General features: G+C 40.5%; 1 pseudogene; it reads right to left on the reverse strand.

Moving 5' to 3' along the window:
• Positions 1-2,981: 2,981 nt before the first annotated feature.
• On the reverse strand, positions 2,982-10,631 carry LOC148023358 (uncharacterized; annotated as a pseudogene).
• Positions 10,632-22,709: the final 12,078 nt, after the last annotated feature.

Consider the following 22,709-nt stretch of genomic DNA (forward strand, 5'->3'; position numbering starts at 1 on the left):
CATCAACACTTCTTTGCTATGGCTAGAACCAAGCAAACTGCAAGGAAGGAAAAGGTTGACCCTAGATGCATACCAGCCAAGATATACAAGGGTTAGAGCCAGGAAAGGAAGAAGCCACCCATGACAAAATGAAAGTTCAAATAGTATGTCACCTCCCTTAGAGAGATAAGGAGGGCAGTGAAAGCATTGAACCTTGCAATACCAAGGCTACCTTTCCAAAGGCTATGTAGGCAGATATGTGACCAGAGGAGTATTTCCATGAGATGGCAGAGATCAGCCCTTGATTGTCTCCAGGAGGCAGCTGAAGATTTCATCATTGAGTTTTTCCAGGACTCTTATATTTGAGTTGCCCATGCTCATAGAGTCACTCTCATGGATAAGGAAATGGTTGTCCTTAGAAGGCTGATGTATAGATTTAGTAAATTTCTTAAGTCCGTACCAGTCAGGGATGAAAAGACCTTCAACATATTGAATATACCTCCATGGAGGAAACCAAAGCCAGAGGATAAAAAATCCAATGAGGAGGAGGTCAAGTACAAAGATGAGGAAGGGGGACATAAGAGGCAAACCTAAGCAGGATGCAAGGAGGGGGATGGAAGAAGTGAGAAAGGCAATGGAGGAGAGTGAAGAGCAACTAGCCTACCTGGAGCAGGAAATGAAGGTACTTTTCACCAAAGTTGATGCAGATGGATTCCTTGTAGTTGCCTTCCCTCCAGATGATATTGTGAAGAGAGAGAACTACATTGTCTTGGACCATGAGTGCCTGACACTACTTAGGGACATCAAGAGGGAGATAAGTGACACCATTGTGCTAGCATCATTGAGGTAGGAGAAGTCTTATGCTAAAAAAAATTTATTCTTTTATTTCACAATATCAAAATCCCTTCTTATTTGAATGTCTATGTTCTTGAAGGGTAATGATGCATAGTTTCCAGCTAGGAGTGCAACAAAAGGTGGAGGTTATTGATCCCTCCATATCAGTGTATCTCAGGAGGATGGACACTGAGGTTGCTTCATTTAAGCACTGGGTGGCCAAAATTGATATGGAGACCCTTGAAGTGGTCTTACTGCCCTATAATGAAGGGTAAGTCCTTTTAACCAGAGCTTCTGTAATTACAAGATTGATATAGATTTTCCAGAAGCCATTAGAGTCTAACATTTACAACTAATAATGATTTACGGAAGCCATTGGACTCTCATTATCATAGACATAGTTGACAAGAAATGTTTTTATCTCAATTCTATGAGAGGATCACATGGTATAGCAAAACTGTAAGCAATTTCATAAAACCTTCACTATGGTTACCTGAAATACTATATTAGGTCAACCACTAATTTCTAATACATTGATTGTTTTGTTTTGTATAGATGTGCAATGAGATTCATGTAGCTTCTGAAGAGTTGTCCACCAATGCCTCCAATCTTATCTACAGTTGAGTATCACCAAATCAAGGTACCTTGATCTCTTAGTTATGTTATACAATCATGGTTTTCTGCCTTTCTTAAGAGTAGTCTAATTTCTCCTTATTCATGTAGTGTCCAATCCAATTTGACTCCCACTCATGTGGATGGAGGGTTGTTATAAATGCTGAGAGGATGATTAAGTTCATTTATGACAATGAACAGAAGAATATAAAAGTGTTTTGTATAGATGTGCAATGAGATTCATGCAGCTTCTGGAGAGTTGTCCAGCAATGCCTCCAATCTTATCTACAGTTGAGCATCACCAAATCAAGGTACCTTGATCTCTTAGTTATGTTATACAATCATGGTTTTCTGCCTTTCTTAAGAGTAGTCTAATTTCTCCTTATTCATGCATTGTCCAATCCAATCTGACTCCCACTCATGTGGATGGAGGGAGGGTTGTTATAAATGTTGAGAGGATGATTAAGTTCATTTATGACAATGAACAGAAGAATATAAAAGTGAGTATTTCAATCCACCTCTTTTGTAATGCAAAAAAATTCTACACTTATTTTTACAACCCTCTTACTTTCTAACTCCCTTTTCTTGTTTTGGCCAGTTTTCCTTGGATTGTTACAATGATACACAAGTCTGGCTTGTAAGAGCCAGAATCATTGTAACAATGGTTGTGAATAATTTTCCTCTACAAGAGCCAAAAGAAGATAAAAAACCATCTAAGAAAATAAAGAGTAAAAGAGAAGGGATGGTAGGGACCTCCAAGGAGCAGGATGAGAAGGAGAAGGTCCCTACTCCTAAGAAGCCAAGGACTCCAAGGAAATCCAGAAAGGCTAGAGAGGATAAAGTGGAGGAGCAGAAGGAGGAGAAGGAGAAGGAGCAGAAGGAGAAAGAAGAAGCAGAAAGAGAAAGAAGAGGAGAAGGATCAGAAGGAGAAAGAAGAGGAGGAGGAGAAAGAAGAGGTGAAAGAGAAAGAAGAGAAGAAGAAGGAGAAAGAAGAGAAGGAGGAGGACAAAGAAGAGAAGGAGGAGAAAGAAGAGAAGAAGGAAGAGAAAGAAGCGGAGAAGAAAGAAGAGAAGGAGGAGGACAAAGAAGAGGAGAGGGAAGAGAAGGAGGAGGACAAAGAAGAGGAGGAGGAGAAGAAACAACAACAGGAGGAGAAGAAAGAGGAGGAGAAGAAGGATAAGAAGGTGAAGCAAAAGAAGAAAGCAAGAAAGGCAGAAGAGAGAACACCACCAAGCACCCCTTCAAAGCCAATACCTGCCTCTACCAGGATGAGTCCAAGACACAAGAAATAGATTGACTCTTCTCATTAAAAAAATACTTTGTACATCCATTTTCCCTTTTGGGTTACATTTAGGTGGAAGTTTTTTTTATATCTCCAGCATTTTGTAAATCCTTGATAGTAATCTCCAGCAACCTTCTTAATCCGAGATATGTAATCTCCTACAGAAAAGGCAAACAAAAGTTTGCACTTGTAAATATAATTCAAAGTAATTTGATATGTAAGTCTTTGAAGAAATCAATCTGATTATGTTTTCATGTTTCTTTTACCTAATTACTTAAACAGCAGCATTTTGGATGTCTTTGCATCTTATATTCCTTTCACTCCTTTTAGAGACCTGCAAAGAGTGTAAAGTAAGAAGATATGCATACTAGTATGAAATGTTAACAACATTAATGTTAGTGTCAAACAAACTTGCCTTTTTGTCATCCACTTTGAAATAAAATGACTTTGGCAATTCAATTTCTTCATTTAGAAGATTCTGTCTCACGTTTTGCAATGTACACATGGCCCTTATCTTTAAAATAGTGATAACTTCATTGTTAAGCCACAAATCAAGATCAATGACTGGATTCACGCCAAAATCTTCCATGTCTTGGTCTAGAGGGATTAGGACACCACCCACATGGTGCCATCTACTATAATAAAACGTCAAAATGAAGTTTTGTGTAGCAACCATATATTTGGAAGAAATTGACTCTTGATGCACCTTACATGTGATTCCACTAACTACTTTTGTGTCCCAGCCTTCATCAACAAACTGAAGAACATTTTTTGCTTGTAAGCTTCTCACTTAGAACAAAGTTTTACACCTTCCAGCTTGAATATTAGAGAAGAAGTCTACAAACACAAGGATAGGCATGAAGAGGACAATTTTGCTCTGTTTACTGGCAATATTAGGTTTCATACATCTCTGAAGTTCATTGAATAGCTTACATCTATAGCATTCACTTGTGCTAGAATTTGGTAAAGGCCACTCCTCACACCCAAAATTAGGAAGTGGAAGCTTGGTCAGAGAACCCCATGATCCTTGTGAGTTAGGAGAGACATAGAAATGGTCATAAAAGAACACATCATTCTCTGCAAGGGACCCTCTTGTTCTTCCTTTATAGAGTTTCTCTCCAACAGAGGCATGAAAAACATCAATCATATCAACAATACACTCCACTGGCTGCCATTCCTCTAAGTTGGAGGGATATAAATCTACAAAATCAAAAGCTAAATGCTAGAAATATATAAAATCATAAATCTAACTTTAGTTTTAACATGCAAAGAGAACTTATAGTTAGGCCTGTGTAAAGGAAGATCCCAGGTATTTGGTTGAAGATGGTATGCATAAAAACATGTTGTACCAGCACCTCTTTGATTGTCTTCATGTTTGAGCCGTGTCTAAAATCCTTCACTCTTCCTTTCCAACACGAAATGAATGGATTGGTGGTTACCTGTTTCTTTCTCCTGTTTTGTTGCATAGTTATCCAACTACCCTTAGCTATGGTAATAGGAATCCATCTACCCTCCTACATATCAAATGTATTATATGTGGATATATATTCAATGGAGGTACTAGGACGTTTAGATCTAGCATAGTTTTCTATAGCCAAAAAATGAAAAAGAAGAATGAGCAAGAGAAGGAGAAGGGGGAACAACAAAATTCAAAATGGCGAGAAAGAGGGGGGGGGGGGGCTTTTGGCTCTAAAGAAAGTAGGTGGCCTCGTGAAGAGAGAAGGCTGAGCTCGACATTTGTCATGATGGTTTGGGGGTGAAAAAGGAAGAGCTAGAGGAGGAAAAAGGTGAGCTTCTGACATGAAAAAGACCCTTTCACGAATTTTCCCCTAAATAAAATTAGCAAAAGAAATGCACTTCTTATTTTCAAAAAGAAATATTCCATAGCGTAAGCTCTCCTCTCATTGGCTAAGAGCACTCCCTCTCTACATGCTAAAAGGAAAAAAAATGACCTCAAAGTTCCCCTAATGATTTGGAGGGATATTATCATCACTTCCTCATCTTATTGCAATATGCACCTCCAAGAATGACTTAAGAAGTCAAGGTGGCTAGATTCATTATAGCTTTGAACCCTCCATTGAATTCTCATTTGCAATCTCTTTGATTGGCTACTTTCATAGACGTATTGGATGGTGGGAAGCCAATGGAGTAAGAAGTGAATTTAACCAAGAAGTGCAAGGAGGAACCTCTACCAAATTGGGATGTTAAGTGGAATCATTCCAGCTTCAAATCTAATCCTCAATGGGAGATAAGTTAGCTACCTATTTTCCTTAAAGAGAAGGCCTTTAGAGAGAATTTGTGCCTTAATTGTCTTAATCCAAGACATTGTGCTAGAGATTGTCCTCCAGACCCTAATCTACGTCAACCCTCAAACCTAAATCCTTCAAATGTTCACAACTCTTGGGACCCTAACAAGAACTTTAACCAAGAACCTAACCCCAATAAAGGCTTCTCAGATCGAACTAATCCTCTAGCTTCTAGAATTTTATGAATCTTTCCCAAAGGAACTTCTAGCAATAGCACATCAAAAAATAGGTGGATTTGGAGGACCGCAAGGAGCATTCAAGGGTAATGAAAGTCAGTCTAATGTTGGATCTCAAATAGTGAGATATAATCCTAAAGCAAATCAAGGTGACAAATCTAAGGCTCAAGTGAATCAATTCATTACAAGAGAAGAAGGACATAGAGATCAAGCTAGCTTATGTCTATTTCAATATTGAGCACCAAGGAGCAAATCAATATTATAGGTGTTAAGAGGCCTCAGTTCCAAATTTCATAATTTTCCAACTCTTCTAAATAATTTCCCTAATAAATTTATTCCTAAAAGCTCATTAAATTAGAAAATTCTCTATACTCTTAATTCACAAATTAAGGGGAAATTTATCCTAGGTTATACTAAGTGAGAGGAAGTGATTAACAAATCCTCTTAGCTTAATTAAGTGTTTAGTTAATTTCCCCATAAATTCTATGTTATTTTTTCACTAATTTTAGAATTTTAAATTCCATAATTACACATCTATTTATCTTCTCCTAGTCCCCTACTCAATTTTCTAAAGTAACTCTTTAATTAGATTTCCCGAAATTTCATCATTATAACGACACTACCTTCTCAATTAAAAATAAAATTAAGCATTTTTTCTATATATATATATATATATATATATATATATATATATATATAATCCATGTAAAGAGGAGTGAGTATTTATGTTTCTAGAGTAAAGAATCTCTAGTTTGAATAAATAAAAGAGAAAAATTACATATTCTACTAGTGAAAAATGATAAATTACGTTTTCCTACTAGCAAAAATGATTAAATAGAGGTTGCCAAACAAGATTTCTCTTCCATATGGGTTAGGCAATGATGTAGGTAGGGGGTCTTTATATAGCCTCTAGGGGGCCAGGTGACTGTGTAGGGCTTATTTTAGCCTCTAGAGGGCCAGGTGACTATGTAGGGCTCATTTTAGCAACAAGAGGCGCCTCTCTTCTTGTAGTTCTTTATTTGATTGGCTGAGAATGTGCTAAAAATGTGTTTTACCCCTCTTTTGAGGACTTGCTAAATTTCTTACATTCTCTCTTATCCGTTGGGTGCTCCTGGAGTGGAAAGTTTTCACATTTTTTCCTTTTCTGCTAATTCCACTTACATTCTTTCTCCTTATCCACAATAGTTTGGAAGAGAAACTTTCATTTCTTACTCAAATTTGGGTATGTCAACCTTCCGAGAGCGAAAAACTCCAAGGAGGTAATTTCTGAGTAAGAAAATTCATACTATTAAATTTGCATAGTTCTCTAGGAAACTCTAAGTTCACTAACTTTGAAAGGGACAAGATCCCTCAAGTACACACAAACTTACACAAGATTGCACAAAGATCAAGCATAACAATTGAAATCTCCATGCATAGGGTGTAACATAGGGTAAAGATCAAATAAAAGCATCAACACAAGAATGGGTTCAATCTCCCCCTCCAAATGGCAGCATCCTTTCCATCTTGAGTATTTATATATTAAAGGGTGCCCTTTGTGCCAAAACTAGGGTGCATGACAAGGGGCTTCTTTATTTACAAGAAGGAGCTTTTATCCCAAAAGCAAGCTCCTATTTTTATTGTATGTCTTATCTGTTTATCTCAAGGCTATTTACAAGTGCACCCTCTTAGGGTATTTATTTACAAGTGACTATTAACCATAGTCATAATAAAAATCTGGGTAATCTCGGCCGCTAGTAAGCCGTCCAAAATGTGTTCCCGCCATCCACCGCGATCCTGCCCTTCACTTCATTATCACTCTCTCCAACCTACAGTTGTCCATCACACACAATTAGTATTCAATACACCAACAACAAACAGTAAATCGATCAATTCAATCTAGCTATCCATAAGAGTATAGCGCCCATTAACCATGGATGTTACGCACTAGGAGGGTACGGACACCCCATAACATCCCTCCTACCTAGGATAGCAACTGTCCTCAGTTGCTTCACTCACAACTATCTAGTGTGTGATTATAAGAGTCCAGAAGTTTGGGATAAGTACGGAAAAACGTTTAGGGAAACCATTTAGCATCTTCTCTAGGATGGTTCTTAAAAGTCACAAGATAATGGTTATACACAGAACCAACACGTGTGGTGGTAGTCTCATGGTCTACTATAGCATCAGGGAGTAGTTGTTCCTCTTGATCCACCAATTGAGGAGCTTCATCATATATAGGATGAGATGGAACAGTACCCTTAAAAGGTTTCAAGAGACTAATATGAAAAGAATTATGTATCTTCCAATGATTAGGCAATTCAAGACGATATGCAACATCATTAATTTTGTGAATTACTTTGAAAGGTCCATAAAATCGTGGTGCTAGCTTCACAAAGGGGTTAGTGTCAACACTTTTGATACGATGCTTTTGAATGTGAAGCATCACATAATCTCATGTCTTAAAAAGATAAGGCTTCCTGTGCTTATGAGCTTGACGAGTAAACAATTCTTGTGAGTGGGAAATGGCAGCATGAACATTAGCATAAATTTTATCAAAATCAACAGTTAAATTGTCAGCAACAGCAGGAATAGTATTTGATAATCGTGTAACAGGTGTAGGGAGTGTGTGACTATATACTATTTCAAAAGGTGCTTTTCTAGTAGCAGAATGAGTGGTGTTATTGTATGCAAATTGCAAAATGTGTATGTAGTCATCCCACCTTTTTGGTTGTGTATGAACATAAGCTTTGAGAAAATCAATGATTGTGCGATTAGTGATCTCACTCTGACCATTGGATTGTGGATGGAATGTAGTAGAATAGTCTAAGGTAGTACCTAGATTAGAGAATAAAGTTTGCCAAAATGCACTACAAAACGTGGAATCTCTATCAGATACTATTACCTTAGCTAACCCATGGTGAGTGAACACATGCTTCAAAAATAAGTTAGCGGCTTGAGGTGCAGACAATTTCTTATTACAAGGAATGAAATAAGCCTGTTTGCTAAAACAATCTATGATGGTCCAAATCATGTCATGCTTATGCATCGTTAGAGGAAACAACATAACAAAAATATGTTCCCAAGGTCTCTCGGGAATAGGGAGTGGATGGAGTAACCCTAACTTCTTGCTTATGGTAGACTTAACCTTTTGACAAATCAAACATTTAGCAACAAAGGATTTGACATCTTGTTTCATAAGAGGCCAAAAGAAGTCACGAGATAGATTTTGAAATGTGGCTGCTACACCTCTATGGCCCGCATAAGGTGGATTATGCAATTTCTCTATGAGAGGGTTTCGAAATGGTTTAGAGATGCACAATTTCTTTTGAAAATAGAGAAATTTGTCTTGAATAGAGTAATCAACAATTGATTGTGTATTGGGTTGATTCATTTGAGTCCAAATATGCTTAAAATCATCATAAAGTGCATAAGTGTCACGCATAGATTCAAATGAAATACCATGAATGACCGATAGTAGGTGATTAAGAGTTGGCTTTCTACTCAAAGCATCTGACCAAGATGGTATTGAAGAATTGGTTGAAAACTTTGAATAAATGCGGCCCACTTAATATGCCTATCTGAAATCAATGGCTATGAGAATAAATGTTTTAAACTTTGATGAACAGTTTTTATAACAAAGTCAGTACCCATCAAATAATGCTTCCAAATTTTAAGTGCATGCACTACATCAGACAATTCCTTATCATAAGTGCTATACTTAACCTGTGCTGGTCTAAATTTTGTGCTTTTATAAGCAAGTGGATGGTTATCCTCCATTAAAACAACACCCAAACCTTTTCCACTAGCATCAGTAACAACCACAAAGAAGGGACGATTAAAATCAAGTAATTGGAGTACTGGTGCATGTGTTAAAGCGTATTTAAGTGCTTGAAAAGACTGATCCTGCACTTTAGTCCATGTGTAAGGTGTATTCTTCTTTAGCAACAAGGTGAGATAGTGAGCTTTATATGAAAAATTGCGCACAAATTTCCTGTAGAAACTACATAAACCAAGAAAAGAACGAAGTTCATGCAAGTTTTTGGGTCTTGGCCATGATTTGATAGCTTGTATCTTCTTTGGGTCAACCTTTATCCCTTCCTTAGATACTATGTGACCTAGGTATTCAATTTCTTGTTGGAAAAACATACTTTTCTCTGGGTTAAGATAAAGTTGATTTTCCTTGAGTGATTGGAACACTTTAGCAAGATGTTTCTTATGTTCCTCTTCGGATTTGCTAAAGACTAGTATATCATCAAAGAACACTATAACAAAGTCTTGGTGATCTATGAAGATCCTATTCATCATCCTTGTGAAGGTGGCCGGTGCATTTGTCAAGCCAAACGGCATGGCAAGGATTTCATAATGACCGGTTTGTGTATGAAACGCAGTCTTATAAATATCCTCACTAGTCATCCTCACTTGGTGATATCCCGATTTTAGATCCATCTTGCTAAAAGTGGTGGCCCCCTTAAGCTTGTCCAATAGATCATCTATACGTGGAATAGGAAACCTATTCTTGATAGTGATCTTATTCAATGCGCGGTAGTCTATACACATGCGGTATGTACCATTCTTCTTTTTGACAAGGAGAATGGGTGCCCCATATGGTGAACTACTTGGTCTTATGAGCTCTCGGTTGAGTATCTCTTGAACTTGAGACTTAATCTCTTGTTGTTCAAGAGGGTTTACGCGATAGGGAGCTCGACAAGGGGGTGCGCTACCATGAATGGTCTCTATGCTATGGTCCTCAGGTCGAGACATAGGTAAACCAACGTTAAATCATGCATAAAACACTCTTGAAATTGAGCAAGAAAATCTTTTTGTGCATCATTACAATGTGATTCTTGTGCAGTAGATATTTCATTAATGTACACAAGAAATGCTTTATCTCATTTGCGAATGGCCCTTTTAGCTTGAGTGTGAGATAGTAATGGTTGATCTTCACTTTCAAATGCAGTATGTAAACAAATTTGATGACCTTCATACATGAAAGTAAGAGAACGATTGCTATAATCAATCTTAGGATTTAATTCATGGACAAAATGGCATTCCTAAGATGATATCTATCCCATGTAATGGAGCAACAAGAAAAGTACACTCTTGAGAGTTCTCAATTGAAATCTTTAAGTTTTCCACTTGTTGAGTGCAATTGTACTTTTGGTTATTGAAAGCAGTCTTAACTTTGTATCCAGATGGTGTAAGAGGTAGATTAAGAGATTTAGCAATGCGATTCGAAATAAAATCATGGCTACTTCCATCATCAAACAAAATACTCACTTCTTTTCCTTGCACAATACCTTTGATTTTTAAAAGAGTGTAAGGTGAAATGGATGAGGGTTTAGGGTTACCTTCATTCGCTTGATCGTCATTACCCTCATAGTTTGGATCGTAATCATCATCGTAGTCGTCGTTGTCTTCCAAATCCGCTTCTTCTTCTAGGATAGGCTCATCTTCGACCATGGTGACTTGAGCAGGAGGGTGAGCTTTTTCTTCTTTCTTCATTGGGCATTTGTCTACATAATGTCCTAGGCGATAATAATTGAAGCACTTTACCCTCTTCAAGCGGTCCTCGGCCCTTTGGTTGGAAGTGCCGTTGGTCTTCTTGAAGTTAGGATGAGCGCCTTGATCGTTAAAACCGTTGTGGTTGCCTTGACTGTTGTTGATGACTTTTGCTTTCTTGTCCTCCCAAGAGTGTGGTTGTGCTTCCTCTCTTTTAAAGAAGGGATGCTTGAATTTATTATACCTGTCACTTATAAAAGATGAAGCAAGCCTCTTGCCTTGATTAAAATTTTGATGCTCTTGCTTCATGCGATTACCCCTAAGCTTCTTTTCACTATTTAGTGCTAAAGAGATTGCTTCAAACAAGGAGTGTGGGTGAAACATCTCAATATCCCCTGAGACCTGCTGGCTAACAGGTAGCTTTAGGCATTGCTATGCCGAATTGACCAACAGGGCCCTCTTAGAACCAGCCATCTTAATCCATGATAAAGGGATTGTTGCCATATTGGCTCACCCTGGGGTTGTTACCGCTCTTGGGGTCACCCGTCACCTGAGGGACTGTTGCTCCTTCTTGAGCTCACCCAAACCTGTGGGGATTGTTGGCTCTCTTGGCCTCACCCAGAACCTTGAGGGAATGTTTCTCATCTTGAGCTCGCCCTGAAACCTGTAGGGACTGTTGCCACTTTTGGGCTCACCCAGACGTCAAGGGACTATTGGCTCTCTTGGCCTCACCCGTTCCTTCCTTCGGTGTTGCATGATGCCCACTCATCTTCATCTTTGATGGTGGGTAGAGGAGTTTTACGTGTTTCCAATCCCACGTTATTGTCCCACTCACTTTTGGCATAGTGGTGGGTAGAGGAGTTTAACGTATATCCAATCCCACGACCTTGCCCTGTTTAAGGCGGATCCCACTGCTTGGATCCAGGTCCATGGTTCTTTCTTCTTGAGGTCCTCCTTTCTGAGGAATGAAGGGGGTAGTCTCCGGCTCTCATCCTTTGTTTGAACCGAGCTGGTCCATCCCTTCTCTGGCTGGCGGCTGACTTCCTGTCTCTTTCATGACACCACCCCCACAACAAGTCCCATTCCAAGTTGCGAGCTTCCTTATGATAAGCCACCCGTCCCATAACAAGCGCTTCCTCCACAGGTGGCTCCATTTTGCTTTGTCATAGATACATGCATTCTTGTACACTTTTCTGATCTTTGCCTTTGATAAGAGCGTTCCTCACACCTGACTTCTCGCGAGGCACCGAGGGGAGTATTGACCACACGTCCTCCCTCCAAGGCGCTACAATTCCGCTTTCAGCTCTTGCACGTTGATCACCAGTCAGCTCCTGGCCTTGCTTGGGGAGTGCTTTTCCTAAGCCTCATGTCGGCAATTCGACCACCACCGCTGGCTGGTTGATTCCAAGCTCCTTGATCGTTCCACCTTTGCTTCGCCTCCACAGAGTCTCAACAAACTCCCTTGTACCTTCATTGGATTCCACGAACCCTTGAGCTCATAATGCTTGCAAGAATAGAAGAGGTGAGTTGCCCCTCATCCCCTTAGCTTGTGCCACACAAGCTTGAAGCACTTTGCGTTCCCTTGGAAAATTTTTCCTCGGGATGTATCTGCCATGCCTTTCAAACCAAGCTAGTTTTTGCTCATGAGGCGAGGTCTCGCTCGTTGATCATTGAGATGAGCCCCGCAAAATCCTTGGCAACCCAGCTCCTCCTTAGGTGGCGCAGGCGCATCTCATCGCTAAGTGGCTTCTCCTTAGGTGGCTCACTTGCTTGAGTTTCCTTCGGCAGGTCGGCTCCTTCTTAGGTGGCTTGACGGCCTACAATGCATCACTCCACAGGTCGCATGTACAAGGGCCCGGTTCATCCGGGAGACTAGCCACTTGTTCGGTGCTATCTCATGTAGAAGATGAGGTCCCTCGTTTTCACTTGAGAGCCTCGGTTGATGGCTTTCCTTCATGCTACCCCTCGCTTGCACTTGAGAGGTCGGCGAGTCTTCATACCCTCCGGGACACCCGTTTTCCATGTTGGGTTTCCCTCTTCGCTTCACATTGCCGATGTCGCTCGACTCCCAAAACAGCCCCCGAAGAGCCACACTTTTCATGTGAGAGCCCCCCGGCTCGGTTCGGGTCACATTCGGGCCGGGACTGGCTCGCCTCAAGCCATCTTTGGGCTCACCGGCTACTTTGCCAAAATCTGCCCCACTGGCTCACCGGCAAGGTTTCGCCCTCAAAACTGTCCAGTTTTCGGCCCATAAGATGTTGAGTTGCCCCCTAGCTTGGCAGGTCAACTTTATAGAAACTCCATCGGTTTCATGCCCGGCCATGGTGGGCACACCCCCACCATGATCTTCACCATGTTTCGAGCCCCCGCGCATCATGCTCGAGGGCTGAAAATTTCCAGCCATGTAAAATTTCAGCCCACCCCCCATCTTAGTGAGGCGGACCGGCTCAGACCACGGCCCCATTTCGGGCCACATACTGCTTTTCTTCATTTTGCCCCCCCTCTGGGAGGGACTTTTCACCATGAGGGACACTCCCTTTTTCACCTCAAACGCATCACATGCCGGCTTGACTCGGCTCCCCGTTGGCTCACCGGCCCGCTCGGCTCACACCGTCTCATGCGGCTTGAGGGAGCACCTACTGCCTTATAGTTACGAAAATTTGGCGCGGGCTGGAAAACTACCCAAGCACCACCAGCCACCGGATAGAAATTCCACCGGTTGGAATGCGGCTCAAACTCCACCGGCTAGACCACCGGGGCTGGACCGCGGTTCGGACCATCGACTCCACCGGCTATACCTCGGCGAACCGCACTGCTGTCCCCGCTGAAAACTATTTTTTACATCGATGCTGCTCCGTCTTCGCGGTTCCAACATGGCTTCCCGTCTCGGGTTGTCGTTTCCTTTCCAAGAGCTCAACACGGCTTTGATACCAAGTGTCACGGGTGTAGATTTGAGGTTTCTGCCCACATGTACTCGGGACCCTCTAACACCATGTGGTGAGGCCGAGTTGGGATCAAACTCGCCTCGCCTCTTTGCGTTCCATCCAAGTAGAGTGGCCTCCTTTGGGATGGCTCACTCGGGTCAGCCCGGCTCACGGCCCGCGGCTCGACTTGCAGCGGAAGATCTTGAATCACATAGCTCTTTACACATCCAAGGGACTCCCCATGTCCCTTTGAGTGGCCTCACTTGGGACGGCCCGCTCTACCCTCACCACATGGAGGGGAGGCACTCCCGTTTCCGAGCGACTCAACCACTAGTCATACCGTAGGGCATAGCGTCCGCACCACACAACCCCGCATCGGGAGGTAACAGTGCTCGAGTGCGTGCTATGCTCGCTAGTGTGCCTAGGGTGAGTTTCTTGTGGGTCGGGACTATGCGTCATCGTCCGTCGTCCACGGGGTCCCTGTCTTAAGTGAGGCCTTACAAGCAGAGCGTGCTTGGTTTATGCTGCACTACTCTCGTGAGCTTCACAAAAGTGTAGTGTTGGCATTGGCAGAGGATCTTAAAGGTCGCTCGGAGATAAATCTACCTTGGCCAGAGACTACATATGATTTGTTTCCCAATTCAAATATCATATGGAATGTCCAAAAGATATTCTTGGATGATAATAACCATTGAAATGGTAATTTGAAATTGGTTTTAGCTAGGGAAAAGTTAGGTCTTGTGCATTTTTTTCATGTGACACACCAAAGAAATGCGAGAGTTCCTCTTGATGTAATGCATCGTAGAATGAGTGTCTTGTTTGCGATCATACCAAGTAAAAGACTATGGTATTGTCATTCTTGCAAGTGATATGTGCGAGATTTGTAATTGAATGACATTATGTTTTATTCTTTAAAGTAGTGTGAGAATCTTTTTGAAGTTATACATGAGTATCTATAAAGTTTGAAAGATAATTATAGATCACAATTTTGTTGGATATGTGTTACATTTATGATTATGGCCACTGTAAAGGAAACAACATTCTAAAGAACTCTCTTCTATAGCCATGTGGTCTTTAGGCCATAAGGATGTGATTGTATATCCCTTTGGCCATATAGCTAGAAAAGAGATATCTATAGCTATAATAAGTATTTTTTGTTGAGTCCTATGGCTCTTTGGCCATAGGCCCATGAATGAATATACACTTAAATAGATCTAATGCCCTTTGGTCACCATAAGACTAAAGGACTATGAATGATATCATATGGGACTCTTTTTAACTCAAACAAGTTGTGGATTCTCTTGATTGTTTGGATAACATTCCTATACCTATAATTGTGTATTATGGGCCTAGAAAAGAGACTTTTATTACAATAAGAAATATTTCAGGGTGAGCCCTATGACCCTTTGGCTATAGGATTATGATTGAGTGTAATGACCCTTTGGAGACCCCATCAAAAGGGATAATAGGATATGCTTGAGTTTGATGGCCCTTTGGAGACCCCATCAATGAGAAAATCCAATGTTTGAGTGACCACTAGTAACCCCTGTGGCCCTTAGGCCATAGGGTTAAGATGTAGATATTCTTCACCAACAAGTTGTATATATCTTGAATCATTTGGGGGGGCTATATTTGAGTGGCCTTTTAATGGGACCCCATCAAGAGGTTACCCCTATGGCCACTTAGTCATAGGCCTTTGTAGGAGAAGAGGAAATTCATATGACCACCTAGACACATGAATGTATAGGAGACCCCGTCAATGAGAAAACCCAATGTTTGAGTGACCAGACCTCTAGCAACCCCTACGGCTCTTAGGCCATAGGGTTAAGATATAGGGATTCTTCACTAACAAGTTGTGTATATCTTAAATCATTTGGTGCTATATTTGAGTGGCCTTTAGATGGGACCCCATCAAGAGGATACCCCTATGCCCACCTTTTCATAGGCCCTTGTAGGAGAAGATGGAATCCATATCACCACACAGACATAGGAATGTATAAGAGATCTCATCAATGAGAAAACCCAATGTTTGAGTGACCACCACTAGCAACCCCTGTGGCCCTTAGGCCATAGGGTTAAGATATAGGGATTCTTCACTAACAAGTTGTATATATCTTGGATCATTTGGGGCTATATTTGGGTGGCCTTTAATCCAGACATAGGAATGTATAGGAGACCCCATCAATGAGAAAAACCAATGATTGAGTGACCGCTAGTAACCCCTATGGCCCTTGGGCCATAGGGTTAAGATATAGGGATTCTTCACTAACAAGTGGTATATATCTTGAAGTATTTAGGGCTATATTTGAGTGACATTCAAATGCAACCCCATCAAGAGGATACCCCTATGGCCACCCAGTAGAAGAAGAGAAAAGCCAATGTTTGAGTGACCACTAGCAACCCCTCTTAGGCCATAGGGTGATATAGGGAGTCTTCACTAACAAGTTGCATATATCTTAAAACATTTATAGGAGAAGAGAAATCCATATGACCACAAAGACATAGGAATGTATAGGAGACCCACTAGCAACCCCTATGGCCTAAGGGCCATAGGGTCAAGATATAGGAATTCTTGAATCATTTGTAGGAGGAGGAAACCCATATGACCACAGAGACATAGGAATGTATAGGAGACCCACTAGCAACCCCTATGGCCCTTAGGCAGTAGGGTCAAGATATAGGTATTCTTCATGTTAAAACGTGAAGGGAAAACCCAATGTTTGAGTGACCACTAGCAACCCCTATGGCCCTTAGGCTATAGGGTCAAGATATTCATCACTAACAAGTTGCATATATCTTGAATCATTTATAGGAGAAGAGAAAACCCTTAGGCTATAGGGTTAAGCTATAGGGATTTTTCATTAACAAGTTGAATATATCTTGGATTATTTGGGGCTATATTTGAGTGGCCTTTAACCCAAACATAGGAATGTATAGGAGTCCCCATCAATGAGAAAACCCATTGATTGTGTGACCGGGTTAAGATATAGGGATTATTCATTAACAAGTTGTATATATCTTGGATTATTTGGGGCTATATTTGAGTGGCCTTTAACCCAAACATAGGAATGTAAAGGAGTCCCCATCAATGAGAAAACCCAATGATTGTGTGACCACTAGCAACCCCTATGGCCCTTAGGCCATCGAGTTAAGATATAGGGATTCTTCATTAGCAAGTTATATATATCTTGAATCATTTGGGATTATATTTGAGTGGCATTCAAATGGAACCCCATCAAGAGGATACCCATATGGCCACCCAATAATAGCCCTTTGTAGGAGAAGAGGAAACCCATATGACCACCTAGACATAGGAATGTATAGGAGACCCCATCAATGAGAAAACCCAATGTTTGAGTGACCACTAGCAACCCCTGTGGCCCTTAGGCCATAGGGTTTAGATATAGGGATTCTTCACTAACAAGTTGTATATATCTTCGATCATTTGGGTCTATATTTGAGTGATCTTTAATCCAGACATAGGAATGTTTAATAAACCCCATCAATGAGAAAACCCAATGTTTGAGTGACCATGCCACTAGCAACCCCTTAGGCCATAGGGTTATGATATAGGGATTCTTCACTAACAAGTTTTATATATCTTGAATCATTTGGGTCTATATTTGAGTGCCCTTTAGATGAGACCCCATCAAGATGATATCCCTACGGCCACATTTTCATAGGCCCTTGTAGGAGAAGATGGAATCCAAATGACCACCCAGGCATAGGAATGTATAGGCGACCCCATCAATGAGAAAACCCAATGTTTGAGTGACTACTAGCAACCCCTATGGCCCTTAGGGTCAAGATATAGGGATTCTTCACTAACAAGTTGTATATATCTTGAATCATTTGGGTCTGTATTTGAGTGTCCTTCAAATGGAACCCGTATGGCCACCCAGACATAGGAATGTAGAGGAGACCACATCAATGAGAAAACCCAATGTTTGCCACTAGCAACCCATATGGCCCTTCGGCCATAGGGTTAAGATATACAGATTCTTTGCTAGCAAGCTGTATATATCTTATACATATGGCCAAGTGGTCCCCTTTTAGGACCTATCATGGACCTAGAAAGCCCTATGGCCTAAGGGTCATAGGTCTCATGAAGAAACAATACCTTGGTAGAGATCTCCTTCAACCTCTCTTATTAATTTTGTCTATTTAATTCAAAATATTAGGTGACTACTATTGAGTTTGATTAGTCTTACCTCCTTACTCTACAGTTGTTCAGCAAAGCAATGAGGTGAAGCAAATCGATGATAGTAGTGATATCAACCAACAAATCAAAGATAGAAGTGATGTCAACCAGCAAATTGAAGATAATAATGATATCAACCAACAAAAGGATCTTTACAATCCTTTAGATAGTGTGTGTAATGATCAAAAGAGAGTTACATTTCCACCTAAGCTGCATTATACATTATACGACTATACGTGAATAATTGTATAATCACGTATTTGGTGAACCCTTAGAAATAAATGGTTGCATTATACGATGACACATCACCTTTAGACGTTGACTCGCTTTTTTACAGGTTGTATTCGATCGAATAAATATATTATTTGATCGAAATATATTCTCTATATATACAGGAAACTTTAGGGTTAATTTTTCCCGATTCTATTTGTACTCTTCTAGGCTACACACAGGATGTGGTACACACACTAGAACTAAATTGGGTGCTAGTTGTGGATACCTATCCTTTACATCGAGACATTAAATAGCATGCACACGCCAGTGCTAGTTTGGGTGTTGGAGGTGGACACGCTAATTTGGGTGTTGAATGTGGACACGCTATTTTGGGTATTAGTGGATTGTGGTGCTAAAATAGGGTGGACACACCAATACTACTTTGGGTGTTGGAGGTGGATACACTAATTTAGATATTAATTGTCCATGGTGATATTTGATTGTAGTGCGTACACAGATGTATATTGTTAATTAATTTGCATATATCTTTGCATCTCCCCTATTATTATTTTGGTTAATTCTACAAATTCTTGTAATTTGAAATGACTTGTGGTAATGAGTGGGAATATGTTGAAGAATTAAAAGCTGGAAAGAACACTTCTCATGTATGATGCAAGTCATGTTAGCATGAGTTCCATGCTAGCGCAACTAGAACTAAAGAGCATCTACTAGGGATGGGTGTTAACGTGAATCATTGTCGTAATCCACCTTCTAATGTACATGTAAAGCTTTCCAAATATATTCAGAAATTAAAGGCCTCTGGAAAGTGGGGGGGGAGGTTACAGTATTGAAATTACGTCTACTACAAGACATAATGATGCACCAAGCAATTTCGTGAATGTACTACAACATGTGGGTGGCTCCTCATCACAACACTCACAGTTGATGGACGAAGAACATAGATACAATGTGAGTGCAGGCTCTCAGGAACACGGATGCTCTAACAGCATGGACAAATCAAAGAAAGGAACTCTGTATAGTGCATTTGATAAGTCATGAATGCTAGAGTTGCACTTGAAATGTACACAAGCTTTCATTGCTTGTAGGATATCTTTGAATGTAATGAGAAATCCCTTATTTCAAGATGTTTTGATGTCTCTTGCAAAGCCTGGGTTTGTTTTTCTGGACTACAATAAGATGTGCACAGAGTACTTAGACAAAGTCAAAGGTGGACTTGAGCAAAGCTTGAAGTGTTCTGTCCTTGATTATGTACCTGCCTACGGATGCACCATAGCTATTGATGGATGGATAGATTGCAAGAAGAGGCCTCTAATAAATATCATGTGTATATGTCCAAGGGGGTCAGTGTTTTTGGATGCAATAGATACATCTCTTAAAGAGAAAACCTCCATGTATATTTCAAAGATATATGAGAGGGCTATTGCACATGTTGGAGGACCTGTTAATGTCACATCTATAAAGACTGATAATGCCTCTAACTATAAAGAAGCAGGGATGATTATACAAGAGAACTACAAAGAGATTACATGGGTTCCTTGCGCTACACACTCAGTCAGTTTACTCCTCAAGGATATAGGGAAAATGAGTTTTTCAAAACTTACTTTAGTAGAGGCACATCATGTGGCTAAGTGCATCAGGGAGCATCAATTTACGTATGTACTCTTTCGCACAAGGTCGGAAAAAGTATTATGCATATTTGTGCTATATGCTTTGCTACTGCTTATTATGTCCTTGAACGTTTATTGGAAGTGGGAGATGTATTGAGGGAAACAATTGCAGATGGACGATAGGTTGGATGGGTCACTAAGCATTAGATGCATGCACTTACAGCAACGAAATGCGCAGCAACAATCAGCTCAGATGCATTTTGGGTCAAGGTGGACAAAATTGTGAGTGTCACTAAGCCATTTGTAGAATTGCTAAGAGTTGTGGACAGTGACAAATTTGTACTTGGTAAAGTATACTGGCTCATGTCTGAAGCAATATGCAAGGTAAAATCATTTCAAAAATTGAAGCTTGTAGAGCGTAAAGAGATAGCCAATTGTGCAGAAAGACGATGGGCAATGATGCACACTCTCCTACATGGCGCTGCATTCATGCTAGATCCTTCGTTTCAATTGCATGATCAAACAAAGAATGATGAGGTGACTCGAAATTTCCACTTTGTGTGTGCCCCAGCTGTTGCCTGGGGAAGATGGAAAACGTGCATTTTATGGTCGCATACGGTTTTTTGGTAGAGAGGGAAAGTTTAGTGACAAGTGGTGTTTAGATGCCATTACATGCTTAAGTTCACTTGTTCGATGGAATGAGTATGGTTCTAATGAAGTAGAGCTTCAACATGTGGCAAGAAGGGTATTATCAGTGGCAACATCTTCAGGCAGTTGTGAGCGAAATTGGTCTGCATATGATTTCATTCATACTAAGAGGCGTAATCGTTTAAAAGCTTCAAGGGCAAGAGACCTAGTGTACTGCTTTTGTAATATGCGACTGCTTCATAGGTCGTCATCAATTGCAACTCATATTACACATGCAGAAGGGAAGCCACATCCAAAACGAACGCACAAGGTTGTTTCTAAAGACCAAGGTTCAGAGTCTGAGAACGAATGGGAGGTTGATTCAACTAATTCCAATGTGGATGATATAGTCCCTACTATTGACAGAGTGAAGACAACATAACATGCATTAAAGACTAAAAAAACATAGCAGGGGAAAAGAATAGCATAAACGATACATTAGACAGAATCTCAAAATTATATTCCATGTATCAAGTCTTGAAATTGAATACCAAGATATATACAAAAGTTGTCTATATATCAACAAGTCTTAATCCAAATTTACAAAATCACGAGTTTGTGTGAGCTTATCAATTGCAAAAGTGTCGCCAATTATAGGAGGTAGAGGAGCATGTGCATCCTCATATCTCTTGCATACTCCTTTTAGTCGTTGATTCTCTAACTCCATTTCAACTATTCTCAACTCTAGCTCATGGACGCGAGTTACCATAGTGTCTACGGTGAGTCCTTATGTCACTAAAGTCATGCCTTCGGCTGCAAAATTCATTAAGATGTCATGGTCGTTGGTGGTGAGTACCACAGGCTTTGTATGCTTCAATTCTATGCCCATCTCTCTTGCCCGCTTTCGATCGACGGGATGACCCATGCCAACGCCAGCATTCTTGGCTCTTTGCAGCCACATAACTTGCCTTCCTTATATGTCCTGGAAATATACTTGTTGAACAAAGTATATTGCCACTTGTCCATTATTAGGTTCAGCCTGGTGGTTCTCCACAAATCTTTAATATAGTGTGCATGATAATCCTATGTGTTGAAGCTCTGATAGCTTCATTGGATATTTGCGCTTTGGATCTCTTTATCTGCTGTGATTTGTCGATCTAAATAAAACATTTCTGAAAATTTCTATTGGGCAAAGAAACTTCAATCCATCGAGGTTAAGAGGAGGGCCAACCAAGTCGTTTCTTGGTTTGGCCCAAGTGACATGAAACAAAATGTGTGTATATGGTTTCACTATGAAGGGGATTGGAATTGATTGGAGTTTGAATTCTCTTGTATATGCGTGTTCAGTCTCAACGTCACTCTTATGAGGGAGATGTGTTCTCCATGCATCCTAACTTAGCACTTAGCTTTCTTTTTTCTATGATGATTATATCAAGGATTGTATCAAGCAAGGAAAGCTTCTCTTTGGCCCACACAAAGAACATGAACAAGATACCAAGGATTGAGCCGAAGAAGAAGCGGGTACAAAACACACACGCAAGCAAAGAAATATCCTCTATGGCCTTTCTCGGAGAGAATCTCAATCCTTTTCGGTGATGAGGAGACTAAGAGGTGAGATTCCATATTGTTGCTAGGTGCTCAGGTAGTGTTTAAGAGTGGCATGAGAGTGTGAGTTTTTCCTCTCATCCTACTAAGCCCCTGTGATTGAATCTTGGTGCCTAGAGCAATTCTCAAGTTGTGTATTTTTCGCGTCTCTTTATTGTTTTGGGTGTTGGTGACATGGTGAATGTTCAAGGGCAATCTAGCTCTGGTCCTTGTTTTGTTTTTTCTTTGTTCAAGCTATAGTTGGCGATGACCATGTTTGGTTGTTGTTCATTCCAAGGCTCTCAAAAGGACTATTTATAGAGGTGGTTCTCTTTCCCTCAGGCCTTCTCACAATATCTCAAGGGCCGGTTCGCTATCCATAAACCCTCTATATCACATGTGTTAAAGGTGTATTTTTAAAACCCCTTATCTATGAGTTTTTAATTATTAAAATACACTCTATTTCTATTCAATATGTAAATGCCCCCTTTAAAATGGAAGCCTTTTGTAAGTAAATAATATGCAAAAAAGGATTTTAAAAAGCAGTGACCCCCCCATAGTGCTAGAGAAACTGTATCATGAGAACAAACCCGATTTGGTACACCGATGATTGGTGTACTGTGTGTGTGTGTTCACGCATGTGGATGTGTGTGCTTGCAAGTGTTCTAGCTCTCTCTCTCCTCCAATGTTTTCAATTAAGTAGCAACATGGTGAGATTTTTAAGAACATAACCATAAATAGCACATAGATAATGCTTTTGTAAGGATGGTGTGTTGTACTATGTGTGTATGCACACATGTGGGTGTGTGTGCTTGCAAGTGTTCTAGCTCTCTCTCTCCTCCAATGTTTCAATTAAGTAGCA

This window comes from Lygodium microphyllum, chromosome 16 (genome assembly GCF_053477565.2).
Source record: "Lygodium microphyllum isolate KBCC chromosome 16, Lygodium_microphyllum_v1.1.10, whole genome shotgun sequence".
In the NCBI taxonomy this organism is placed as follows: Eukaryota; Viridiplantae; Streptophyta; class Polypodiopsida; order Schizaeales; family Lygodiaceae; genus Lygodium; species Lygodium microphyllum.